This window comes from Vulpes lagopus, chromosome 3 (genome assembly GCF_018345385.1).
Source record: "Vulpes lagopus strain Blue_001 chromosome 3, ASM1834538v1, whole genome shotgun sequence".
NCBI lineage: Eukaryota > Metazoa > Chordata > Mammalia > Carnivora > Canidae > Vulpes > Vulpes lagopus.
The window spans coordinates 79,151,669-79,165,137 of NC_054826.1; positions in this window are offsets into that span (position 1 = coordinate 79,151,669).

The window sequence follows — 13,469 nt, forward strand, 5'->3', positions numbered from 1 at the left end:
ATCCAAATGTGGTTCTTGATCTATCTTCCAGTGGTTTGGTGTTTCCTCTCCTCATGGGAAACTAGGTACATGGCCGTATAATTAAATCCCATTTAAATATCTTTGCCTTTTATATTCTCCCAAGTAACATGGGAAGTATTCTTGAAATGCCACTTTCTCTACCTTCCTTCTGAGTATACCTCCTCAAGGAGCCTGGGGACAGTTAGAGCTTTGAGACTCAGTGTTAGCTGAGGTGCCTGCTCTGGACAGAGGTGGGAGGCCGTGCAGCCTGTGTGGCATGCGTGGGTTGACCCCTTCAGTGCTCTGTTCTGCCTGCTCTTCCTGCTTTAGCTCTCTGAAGCTTATTTTGGAATTTTTTTCTTTTCAGTCTAAGAAATACTCTTTTTTTTTTTTTTTAAATTACCTAAGCAATAGATTTTATTTTAGCAACCTCAGTTAATAAAAGGGAAAAAATTGAAAAAACCACTCCTAGTATCAACTACACGGACAGCCTCTGTCATCTTAAATACCTGGTTTCCATTTCTTTGCTATGTATCTATCTAGATGTACATAGAAATAAATATATAGTTGCCAAATTGAATCATAAATGCATTTTTGTTTTGTTTTAGTTACCTAGCTTTTCCTATGTAATATTTCAGTAACATTTTTGGGTCTATAAAAACATTTGACATACTTTTTAATGGCTGTATAGTAGTCCGTTGCATAGATATAGCTGCTTAATAAATCTGCCATGGTTAGACATCGGGATCTTTTCAAATGTCCTCTTACATGTGGTGCTTGCAGCTGACTCTTCCTTCTATCTTTACTTCTGTAAGATGAACTCCCATAATTATATAGTTTGTCAAAAATCCGATCCAGTTTTAAGGTTTTATATAAATATTGCCAAATTACCCTCCAGAAAGTGTACTAATTTATTTTCTCACTAGTGAATCAACTTTAGTATAATTGATTTTCTTGGTTTTATGTTTCCTTGGTAGAGAAATGTTATTTTGTCTTGAATTTCCTTAGTTACCAAGAGATGATACATTTTTCATATTTACCATTTTTATTCCTTGTATAAATTACATTTATGTAATTATATTTCTTATGTAACATTAGCCTGGTTATCAGTTGGGATATTTGCTTTTTTTCCTTACACACTATCTTTGTAGAATTTATGTTGGAATTCTCCTGAAATATAGGCTTAAATTATTTGAAGGATCATACCTAAGCAAAAGGCTTGGTTTTACCCTACCTTTTCAAGCACTTATGATTGGAACAGACAATATGAAATGGATTTTTTTTGGCTACCTAAGAGAAATAGCTCATTTTTTATGCCCCAAATTTGATTTTTTGTTTCTTGTATCGGCTGAGTTGAGGAGATGATTCTGCTTTGCACGTTACATGCTTGATCCATTTCCTTCCCTCTGCCTAGATAGTATGTGTGCAGAGGCTTCTAAGCTCGTGTAACCCAAATTCAGGTGGAATTCAGGTGGTCTGGCATCTTTTTGCTTAATGCTCTGTATTGATGAAATTTTGTTTCTATGCCCAATTGCCTGCAGGATCCTCTAATTCTGAGAGGTTGATGATGTTATTTCTTGTTCATACCTGGAGATGGTGTGTTGGAGCAAGCAGGTGACCTTTCAAGGACACAGGCTGTGAACAAAGCTAGATTTAAAAACATGTTCTTGGTTTTACCATTTTGGTCAAGTGCCCAAACAGGAAGGTTGCTGGTCTCAGAATTCCCCCATGAAGTTGTAACTATTTTTTTCTGCCAGGAGCTCACCAAGGCCAGAGATGAGCAGTAATTGGTTTTCTCCTGCTTGGAATGCAGACCAACACGGAGCAGTTGCTCAGGCGTCCTCACGGTGGCACTGCGGCCCGCAACTGAAGGCCCTGCCTGCTTTGAAGATGCCCAGAGGCACCTGTGTGTAAAGTACTCGCTGTCTTGGAAGAAAGGGGATGAGGACGAGAAGGCTGTCAACCCTGTGGCCTCCTTGCACAGTTCAAATATGCTACCTCTGCAGTATGCCTGTTCCTGAGAAATGCTGTCCCCCTTTCCTCACCAGGTGCTCTAAACCTCCCTCAGGAAAGAAATAATTTTCAATTCTATTTTTGCTGATTAATGAGGAAGAGGAAACATTTCTCTTGGTGGTAATAAGGGCAACTATGCCGTGTGTTTTTATTTGATTAGAGTAGATCTTCCAGGCAAAGAAAGTCGGCCCAGGCTAGCTCTCTGCATGGCAGAGTGGGGAGCTTTGGGGGTGACAGTGAAAGATGGCTTGAGCAGGACCCCATCAAATTGGCCAGGGTACCAAACTCCCTCTGAATTGGAAGGCCCCGGCTGTACATTCATATGACAAGTGGGCATCACTTCCCTCTTTATTCGGCCAAGGACTGGGGCCATCCTCCTGGGCTTCACAGAGCTTGCTTTCTGGCAAGGGATATCCACAAGGGGCCAGCAATCCAATACGCCCATCATTGCAGGGTGTGGTCACAGGGATGGGAAACAGAGAAAATGGGGCAGGGGCTGGCAGGGAGGAAGCTGTTCTGGGGAGGTGACATTTGAGCTGAGACCTGCCTGATGGAAGGGAAGGAGCTTTTAAGGAGGCTGGCTCTGAATTCACTTGTCAGATTGGTTTGGGGAGAGAGAAGGCACCAGAAGGGAGCGGCAGGTGTGGAGGAAGTTGGAAGGGAGAAGGCTTGGCGGTGGGGGCCTCTGCCTGGGCTGTGACTTTGCAGGAGCCACTGTGGAGGTCCTAGATGTAGAACTGCAGGTGGCCCCAGAGGAGACACCACAAACTGCTTGTTCCCATCCTTGACCTTGACCACTCCCCTTGGACCACCGTGGGTAGGTCTTCACAGTCTGTCTTCCTCTTCAGCTTCCGGAAATGTGTACCTTCCACATGCTTACTCCTTTCTTGCAACTCCTCCCTGCTTTGTGGAGGAACAGAAAGGCTTAAGAAGAAAAGACACGTCAAGGAGGGCATGTGCAGACCTGGAAGGGATTCGGGTTGAATCTTCCAAGTAGTTCACAGAGATTATGCCGATTGATGGCGCTCATGTGCCAGGCTACAGCCCTGTCTCTTTTGTCTAATAGGCTCACATCTTTATATTTTTAGTCTCGTAAAGTCCACTGCAGAGAGAGTGGTCCTAGCAGGGATTGATTCTCGGTGTCTTCTCAACATTCTCCCTTTCCTTTCTAAGGGGCTCAAGTCCCTCTCTTTCCTTCAGCTCTTCCTTTCCTGCTCAGCCTGTAGGTAACCACTGTCTCTCTAATGGCTGGGACTTCTGTCACCTGGGCCGTGGGGACTGACGCACCTGTCGTCCCCAGTGGAATATTCCAGACACTGTGCCATCTGCACTCAGCAGCTTCTGCTCCAGGCTCGCTCTCCCCAGCTGGCTACATCTCTGCCTGCAGCTCCCAGCCATGTCCTTTCCAGGGGTCTCCATGTCTGCTCCCCTTCAGCTGTCCCTCTCTCCAGGAGCCAATGTCCCCTCCCCCTCTGTACCACCTCATCTCTGTCTCCCTGTTGTCCCTCCATCCAGCTAATTCCCTGTTGCCACCCCATGGCCACCATACCCACATTCACCTCCCTGCATTTAGCATTTCCCTCCTTTGACTGTTGTCACTCTGTTGAGCTCTGGAGATGCCCCTGGTTATCCTACTGTATGTCCCCTCACCTCCACTCCAGAGGGATAGGCTCTGTTGCAGAAGGTAATAGAATCCTGGTGATGATTCTGCACAAAATCCTGTTATCTCCTCAGCTGGGTCCACCTCTTTGGAAGAAAATACCTTTTTTTTCTTTTTTTTTTTTAAATCAGAGGAAGAAACATTCATGAGGCAACATAGCTTTGAGATGTTAAGAGTTAGTGGTAGTTGGATTATTGTGGTTTTAGTATCAAGTTCTGGTTGATTGTAGAAAATAAATTTATGGACAAGAAAGAGGTCTGTAAGATGCTCTATAATGGATACAACTGATATGAGTAGGAAAGGGTTTTCATTACACAGGAGGATGGAGGGATGTGACTCAGCGCCAACCATGCCACACACAGTGGGACCAGGCTCACCTGGTGTGTGGAATGAGAGACACATTCAGAGAAATGGGACCCAGAGGAAGAGTACTGAGGGAAGCCACCCAGGTAAATATGCAGGGACGTACCAACATCATGGTAGAGGACGTGGCCACACTCACTTTTTTTTTTTTAATGTTTTTTGTTGTTGTTGTTTATTTATTCATAGAGACAGAGAGAGGCAGAGACACAGACAGAGGGAGAAGCAGACTCCACGCATGGAGCCCAACACGGGACTTGACCCCGGGTCCCCAGGACCACACCCCGGGGGCCGACGGTGGCACCAAACCGCTAAGCCACAGGGGCTGCCCGGCCACACTCAACTGTGGCCATTATCAACTGTGGCCACTTTTAAAGACTGAGGTGATTACTCTTGTATGCATGAGTATAGATGCCCACAGTATTCAATGTCCAGTATTCTGTGGACATGCAGTGTGTGTGCTGGCATTTTTCTAAGCCCTCTTTGAGCTTTTATCACTGATGAAATGAGCCAAACAATCTTTTCCCAGTCTTCTAGCCATATCCCTTCTGTCTCTTGAAACTCTTATCACTTTCCTTTCTGTTTAATAGACATACACAGAATACCCTCAATCTAAAAATTTAGAATATTTTTCCTGTTATTCTCCCCATCACAGTCTTGACTGCCAAACAAATATAAGAGTAGCCCACGTTTATTGTTTATACCTTGCTACCCTTTTATCTTGATAATCCTCCCCATTGAAACTGCCTTCTGGAAGGTAATGGGATCTATTTTAACCATCCAGCGTCATGGCTGTTTGGTTGGTCCTTGATCTTGTTGGTCTTGAGGCACCTTTGGCCTGTTGGGCTCCCCATTGGCTTCTTCTGTTTTTAGGGACTCGTGTATCACTGATGCATTCTTACTTTCACTGGCTCCTTTTTCTCTCCTACCCTGAAATGCTGGTGTCCCCCAGGATCAGTTCTGGGCAGTCCCCTGTTGACCTTCCCCTCCACCCTCTCCATTCCTCTGATATCACCAGTTGCCTCTGTGCAGGACCCTCTCACATTGCCCAAATTCTACACTGAATCACCCTGCCTTATTTCTTGAGTTGACAGCCTGAGAGGACAGAGTAGATTTCTCACATTTGGTCCTCTAGACTCCTATCTTTGGTTTGAGCTCTCATTGCCAGCATCTCTGTTGCTCCACCAACCCCCATCTTTCCTCCTTTCTCTTGCTGCCTCTGGTCATCCCATGTATTGTTCCAAATCACCTTAATGATTGTGGTTCTACCTTGCTAGGAAATCTTCAAGGACCCAGGGATGCTTTGTCTTCTAAAGACATACCCTTCATCCTGGCACTGTGATCACTGCAGTCTACCTACAATCTTCCCAGGTGTCATCTGGAGGGACCTTCACCAAGGTGGTCTCTCTGTCATCCCTCAAACACATCCTGCTTGTTAAATCTATGCCTTGTGTGTGCTGTCCCCTCCCACCTGCAGTGTCTTCCTTGACTCATATCCTATGTTAAAAAGCTGCCCTTGCTCGCAGGCCTCATTCTGAGGTTGCCTTCTCATGGTCCCTGTAGCTGAAAATAATGGTTTTTGGAGATGAACTGTGTAGCTCACTGTGGCCTGATGCTGCCTTCGTGTGCATCATCTCAGCTTTCTTGCTGGTGTGTTCCTCAAAGGCAGACCTTGTGTCTGCACTTCCCTCATGAGCAGCCCCAACTATAGTGGGGACAGGGAAGCCATCCACTGCCCTCTGCTAAGTTCCAAACCCTTATGCCAACTGCTCATTCTCCAAGGCTCCCCAGGCTGGGAGCACACAGGGTGAGAAGGGAGACTCTAGAAAACTCAGGCTACAAGGGACCAACCTGGGAATTGAACCCAGCACTGTCTTATTCCAAAGGCTTTGTACACCACATGGGTTGTTTTCAACCCTCCTCCTACCCCCTACTCTTTTTAGCAGTGGATGATTTTTTAAAACAAAAATCAGTGTAGAACCTCAGCGTTTTGAACGGATGAAAGTAGGACTACCATAGTTGGAAAAAATGGGTCACCTGGCACAGCACTCTGGGTCCTCCCACTGATCTGCCTTCCCTACCCCACCTCCTACCTCCTCCCATTCGCCACCCCCCCTTCCCTGGCTCTGCCTTCCCCTTTGCTCCCCTCCCTCCCTCCCTGGCTTTGCTGGACTTACCAGGGTCTCCTTTTCTTTCAGAGCTTTACTCAAAAGTCCCTCTGTGAAGCTTTCCCTAGGAACCCAATCTAAATAAAGTTCCAACCTCCCTGCTTTGACCATTCTGTCTTTCTCTGCTTTATTGCTTTTTCCTATTATTATCACTACTGCTGATTATTACTATTCCTTTCCAATTTACTATGTATTTCACGTGTTACATTTGTCTGATGTCCTCTCTCCCATTAGAAGTTAAGATCCACATGAGTCTTTTTTTTTTTTTTTAATTTTTTTTTTTTTAAATTTATTTATGATAGGCACACAGTGAGAGAGAGAGAGGCAGAGACACAGGCAGAGGGAGAAGCAGGCTCCATGCACCGGGAGCCCGATGTGGGATTCGATCCCGGGTCTCCAGGATCGCGCCCTGGGCCAAAGGCAGGCGCCAAACCGCTGCGCCACCCAGGGATCCCAAGATCCACATGAGTCTTAATCTGGATTGTTTGTGCTGCTCATTGCTGTATCTCAGCACCCACGTGGGTGGGTAGACCTGGCATGTAGTAGGTGTTCAATTCATTTTTGTTCAGTGAAGACCCCCTGGGAACTCTGGGTTTTCAGCAGAGCAGTTTGATCCCCTGTGCTCCACTCTCCCGCCTCCATAAATGTCAACGAATGCATCTTTGTAGAATAAATATTTGAAAGAACAAGTGAAGGGGCCAAGGAGGTTTTGCATCCCTTGTGTGCAGTCTCACGGCCAGGATCTGCAGAGGCCTCTGGGTGCTGATTACTACAGGGGATGTGACTGAAGCTTGACACTGAATTGTGTCCTCATTCCCCTCAACACCCACACCTTACATTGTGATAAAATCAGGGAAATGCACTAGCATTGTGTTTCGTTTTGCTTCGTGTTTTAGTTTCCTGGTTGTCACAATTTCCAGATGCATCATCCCTAATTTGGCACATGTCAGGAGGGCGGCTTTCAGTCCCAGAGGCTGAGCTTTTTGGAACCTGTTTGCTAGGCACCTTGTTTGGTTGTCACTCAGATTTGAGAGCAGGTGGAAGACAGTTCCGCCAGATTTGATATTCTGACGGGGCTTCGGGCAACATGTCCCTCTGCTGCTCTGGCGCGGGGTGCTGGAAATAAGGGGACCGGTGGCTCCCTTTGCAAGAGGAGCCCTGAAGAGAGGAGGGAGTATTCAGAGGAGCTGGAGCGCATATAAAGCAGCCCTCCCCTCTCTCTGCTGTGCCTTTGCATGGAGCCTGGGCACGGGATGGACCCAAAGGCCTACTGGTCTCTCAGGATTCTCTAGGTGGCATTTGGATGCCGCTGTTGTTTTTCAGCTGACAGGTTGTCAAAATGATTAGCATGCATGTCCAAGACTGTTGCATTAGCTGTGCATTCAGCGATCACTAATGGTTTCCTCTAGCCCCTTAAATGCATATTCATCACAGATGTGGCATGCGGCCAGGGGGCTTCTCCTTCCCTCCTTAAAGGATTGGAGGGAGAACTGTAAAGGTTCCTTTCAAAGTCTTTAGAAGAGCAAATGTTTCTCCCTTCAGGATACCTTATAGAAATCCCCCCAAATCCCCAGAGGCATTTTCCTTCTGTGTAGGGGGGGGTGCGGAGGTTGGGAGAGCATGTGTGATGTTCAGATGGTTGCATGCAGGGCTGGAGGAGCTCTGACCTGGGTGAGTTGCTCTTTCTGCCTGTGGGCTTCTGGACTATGGAAGGTTTATAATGAACCTTTTATCTTACTGAACGGTTTTGATATTTCTTGCTAAAAACACAAAGGGCGTTTGGGGAAAAGACTATGGATGCTGAGATTGGGATACTGGTCAAGAGCCAGAGCAGTGGGAGAGAAGCACCTTCTCCTGACTCAAAATCCATTTTAAACCCTCCTCCAGTTCTTTGGTAATTTTTGACAGCTGCTTCACTTCTGCTTGACTTTAGCTTCTGGTGAATGTTATGAGGCTGCTGAGGGCTCTGTTGAGCTCCCCTCTCCATGACCAACTCCTGAATTTTCCCAGAGTCTGAAATCCTGGGGTGTGTCCTAGAATAAGAAAAAGAAAATGTGCTTCTATTTAGAAACCATAACCTCTACTTTCCTCCGTAAGGTCACGTTCTTAAGCTCACCTTCAGGGGTGCCCAGACCCACTGAGCCTTCATGCCTCAGTTCGTATGTTAAGTTTTCTCAGGAGTAGGTCTGTGGCTTTCATTTATTCTGTCTTAGCCTGGGCTCCCCAGAGAGCAGACATGTGTGATCTCATTTTCTTATGGAGCCCAACCCCAGGGAGCAGGAGTGAGGGTCCAGGCCCTGAAGCAGAGGAGAGAGAGCTCATGGGACGGCATGTTCCCCTCTTGGCCTCTGGCCTATATCTGCATTGTGGGCATCAAGTAGGGGATGAGGAGGAGGCCTCCACCAAGGGAAGGGGCGGCATAGGAGGCAAGGCCATGTCTGCAAGAGTTCAAAATTTCTAGAGTGGGAAGTCTACACGGAGCTCTGTGGTTGGACAAAGGGGTATCTGGTCAGATTCTTGTATTAAACCTGGTTAACTTCCTGGCTGGTGTGTACAGCTGTGCAGTTTGCATCATGTCCAGAAGTCCCTGGCTGAGTGAATAAGTCAGGGCTGGAATCTGGCCTGACTTCTGTTAGCAGAGCCCTCTACCCCAGATCCTGTGTCCACGCAGAGCAGGCACCTTTTTCTCTTAGTTCTGGGGGAATTGTGCTTACCTGCTTTTCCACAGTGGCCAGGGGTCACCCATGCCACTTGAAGTACAGCTCAGATACCTCCTTGTGAGTAGTCACTGCTCATGGAACCAGACCCTTTCCTTCCCCATCTGCCCCCAAGATTTGTTCCAGAGTCTTATTTTTTGGAGGTAGTTGGTACTGCCTTGGGTTTCTTGTGCCTGGTCATATGTGAGGATTTGGCCCTAGGTTCTTTTCCGTTGCTTCCCTTAGCTCAGTCCCTTCTTCCAGCCAGGAACTCCCAGCATGCCCCAGTGTCAAGGCTGCCTCTTTATGACGTGGGACTCAGGCACTGAGCCATAGTTTTCCTTTTGAGAAGCAACTACATCTAGCTTATGGCATGTATGACAGTCTCTGTATTTTTTTTTTTTTTTTTTTTAGCTCATGCAGCTATTTGTGCTTTCATTTAGCAAACATTTGTTAACTTTTACTATGTGGCAGGAACCACTTCTTAATTATGAGACTCTGGGGAAGTGACTTAATTTCCTGAGTTCTGTTTTCTCATCTGCGAAATGGAGATAATTATTAATTACCCCTAGAGTGTTCATGTACTTTTAAACAAGATAATGGATTTTAAAGGGCTTCACCCAATACTAGCACATAGATAGAGTTCAACAGGTATAAATGCTCTCTCTGCCAATCCTCCCCTCCCTCTCCTGGAGGGTGGTATGGTATAGTGGCTGCTGCTTCTCATGGCAGGCCTGCCTGTACCCCTGTTCCAGCGTAACAAACTCTGGGGAGGCTACCTACCATCTGGAATTATGTTATCTAGGCTATACTTAATACCTATAGCTACTGTGCTTCATTTTCCTTCTAGAACATGCCTCACAGAGTTGGTGGGAGAATTTAGTTAGGTGTATAGAGCACTCAGAACAGTGTCTGGCACACAGCAGGTGTTCAATACATAGTAGCTTATAGTTCCCCTCATTGCTATTCTGTACCCCACTAGAGAGGAGTGAGTGGAAATCCAACCTTGCCAGTAGTATTTGAAATGACTTGCATGGGCCCCTTGTCTGTGGGTGGTTAGAGAAAATCATCATGGTTATTAGAGACATTAGGCTGAGCAAAAGCTTGTTGCGTAAGTGAGAAGACACAGTGGGTCTGGTCCTGGGAATAGATCAGTCCCCTCGCTGAAGTCATTGTGGGTGACCTCACTAGCAGGGTCCTGAATCAAGATTATAGTTTCTCTAAGTTCACATTCCATTGCTTCTGGGTTTTTAGAATAAAGATGGAGGGGCACCTGGGTGGCTTGGTTAAGTGTCTGCCTTCGGCTCAGGTCATGGTCTCAGGTCCTAGCATCCAGCCTCACATGGGGCTCCCTGCTTAGTGGGAAGTCTGCTTCTTCCTCTCCTTTTGCCCCTCCCCATTCCCCTGCTCATGCCTTCTCTCTCTCTCTCTCTCTCTCTCTCATTCTCTCAAATAAATAAATAAAATCTTTAAAAAAATAGAATAAAGATGGTGCTTGGAAAGACCTAAAAAAATGACTTTCTTGAACGTAATTCTTTCTTTTGAATGCTAAGGGGGCAATATATTTTTGTGATTCAAAACTTGGATTCCAAGTCACACATACTCAATTTAGTCTTGTCATTCATTAAACTCTGTGTAACTTTTTACAAATCACCTAACCTCTTTGTTCCTTATTTTCTCTGTCAGAAGAAGTGGGATGATATGGTTGTTTCAGGGTTTAAATATGATAATGTAGGAAAGACTTTAGTACTTTTTTTGTATAGTCCCTGGAACAAAAAAAGTGCTGGTATTTATTCAAAAATTTTGCCCTCAGCTTTTTATTTTAAAAAATTTCAAAATTGGAGAAAGATTGAAAATGTAACATGATAGATACCCATATATGCTGTACTTAGATTTTTAAAAATTGTAAATATTTGATATATTTGCTTTATCTCTTTTTAAACATACCGATTTATATCTGCATTTATATACATAAAATTTTTGCTAATACAGTGTGAAAATAAGTTGCCAACATCATGAGGTTTCATTCCTAAAAACTTCATCCTGATCCTAGTAATAAAGGCATTATCCTACATAGTCACAATGTCCTTATCATACTTAAGAAAAATAAAAATAATTCTATAAAGTCATCCTATGTCTAGTCTACATGCAAATTTCCCAATTGTCCCAAGAAGAATATTTGTTTGATGCCAAAGTATCAACTCAAGGATTGTTTACTGAAGACAAAGAAGGAGGAAGGTATCTTTATCATAGAAAGATCTGGCCACGTTAATAATCAACATCATAATGTGGTGGTCTGCTCACACACCATCACTTAAGAGATATTGCCACCAAAATTCTTACATGTGACCTAATCAAGTGTATAGACTTGTACTGTTCAATGTGATGGCCATTAGCTAGCTATTTGTGGCTACTGAACACTTGAAATGTGACTAGTCCCCACTGAGATGCGTTCTACATAAAAAACATGTTCCGCATTTAGAAGACTTATTATGAAGAAATAATGTAAAATGTTTCATCGATAATTTAAAATACAGATTAAGTATTGAAATGATAAGATTTTAGATACAGTGAGTTAAATAAAATATGTTATTAAAATTAACTTTTAAAAAGTTTTAAAACATGGCCACTAAAATTTTTAAATTACATATGTGACACACATCATATTTCTCTTGGATAGCATTGTTCTGGACCTAACTTTCAGAAAATCAAGGAATGGAGACATCTGTCTTTGGGGCATTTTGTAAAACTCTTCAAAAAGTCAGTGTCATGACCTACAACAAGTACATAAAAAAATGTTCCACATCACTGGCCATCAGGGAAATACAAATCAAAACCACAATGAGATACCACCTCACACCAGTAAGGCTAAAATTAACAAGACAGGAAACAACAAATGCTGGAGAGGATGTGGAGATGGAGGAACCCTCTTACACTGTTGGTGGGAATGCAAACTGGTGCAGCCACTCTGGAAAACCATGTGGAGGTTCCTCAAGAAGTTAAAAATAGAACTACTCTATGACCCAGAAATTGCACTACTAGGTATTTACCCCAAATACACTGATATGTAGTGAAATTCTGAGACATCTGCACCCCAGTGTTCATAGCAGCAATGTCCACAATAGCCAAACTGTGGAAGGAGCCACAATGTCCTTCAACAGATGAATGGATAAAGAAGATATGGTGTGTATATATATATATATATATACATATATATATATATATGCAATGGAATATTACTCAGCCATCAGAAAGGATGAATATCTATCATTTGCCTTGACATAGATGGAACTGGAGGGTATTATGCTGAGTGAAATAAGTCAATTGGAGAAGGACAATCATCATATGGTTTCACTCATGCAGAATATAAGAAAAAGTGAAAGGGACTATAAGGAACAGGAGGGAAACTGAGTGGGGAAAAATTAGAGAAGACAAACCATGAGAGATTCCTAACTCCTAAGTGCTGCAGAAGGGAATGGGGGGATACAGTGATGGGGTGATGGGCATTAAGGAGGGCACTTGATGGGATGAGCACTGGGTGTTATACTATACGTTGGCAAATTGAATTTCAATAAGAGTTAAAAAAAAAAAACAAACACCCAGCTGAAGTGGAAGGGGGAAAACGTGTCATGAAAGAAAGAAAGAAAAAGACAAGGGGATTACTTCAGACCGAGACACTGCTGAGATAGAACAAACAGTCCTTGAATCTGGATTGGATCCCACGACAACTACCACCAAACATCTCCCTGCCCCTGTTATCAAATAAAAAATCAAAAGAGGCATTCTTAAAAGCTGTTACTATTAAAGATAAGTGAGAACTAGATGGGGGGGGGGTGCATTTTCCATAGCTGATGAGGACAATGTGGCTATCTAAGAGGGGTTTATTATTAGATATGGTTCTTATGGAGATTTCCACGGGGAAATGGGGATGCCTTAAGGTGACGTCTTAAGATGTCAAGGTTTGAGAAACTCTGGGTGATCAGACAAGATCATCCCATTCTCTTGGGATAGAGTGACAAAAAGAGAGGGACTCTTGCGAGGTCACATTGCGTGGGGAAGGGATTTGGTGGGTTTTTAGTGCAGACACTGAGGGCCACTTCTAAAAGAATAGAAATTGGGGTTTATAAGAGCACCATCAATAATAACAAATGTAATGAAATTTAAGAAAAGTCTTGACCTTCTTAATTATTGTTCTTTTTGTGGTCCTTGCCCTTGGGTCATTAGACTTGAGTTTCTATCCTTATCTGTAAGTAATGAAGAGTATTTTAACACAGAAAAAGAAAAACCCTTTGGTTCCCTACAGTGGACACAATCCTACTGGGATCAAACTGCCCTCCCAGGTGGCTGGGAGCTTTTGATGCTACAGATGGTTCTCTGTGGGCTTTGCAGGTGTTTCATTTTTATTTGCTACCTCTTCAAAACAGCTCACTTTCTGGGAGCTTCGAAATTGTTTCTGCTCTATTTCGTTTTAGAAACATCTAAACACCAACTGATAGAGATGAATTTTATGCCAGCTCTGGGCTTTTCTCCATCCAAATTACACATTTATTGAGAATAGCTATGCCTGTAATT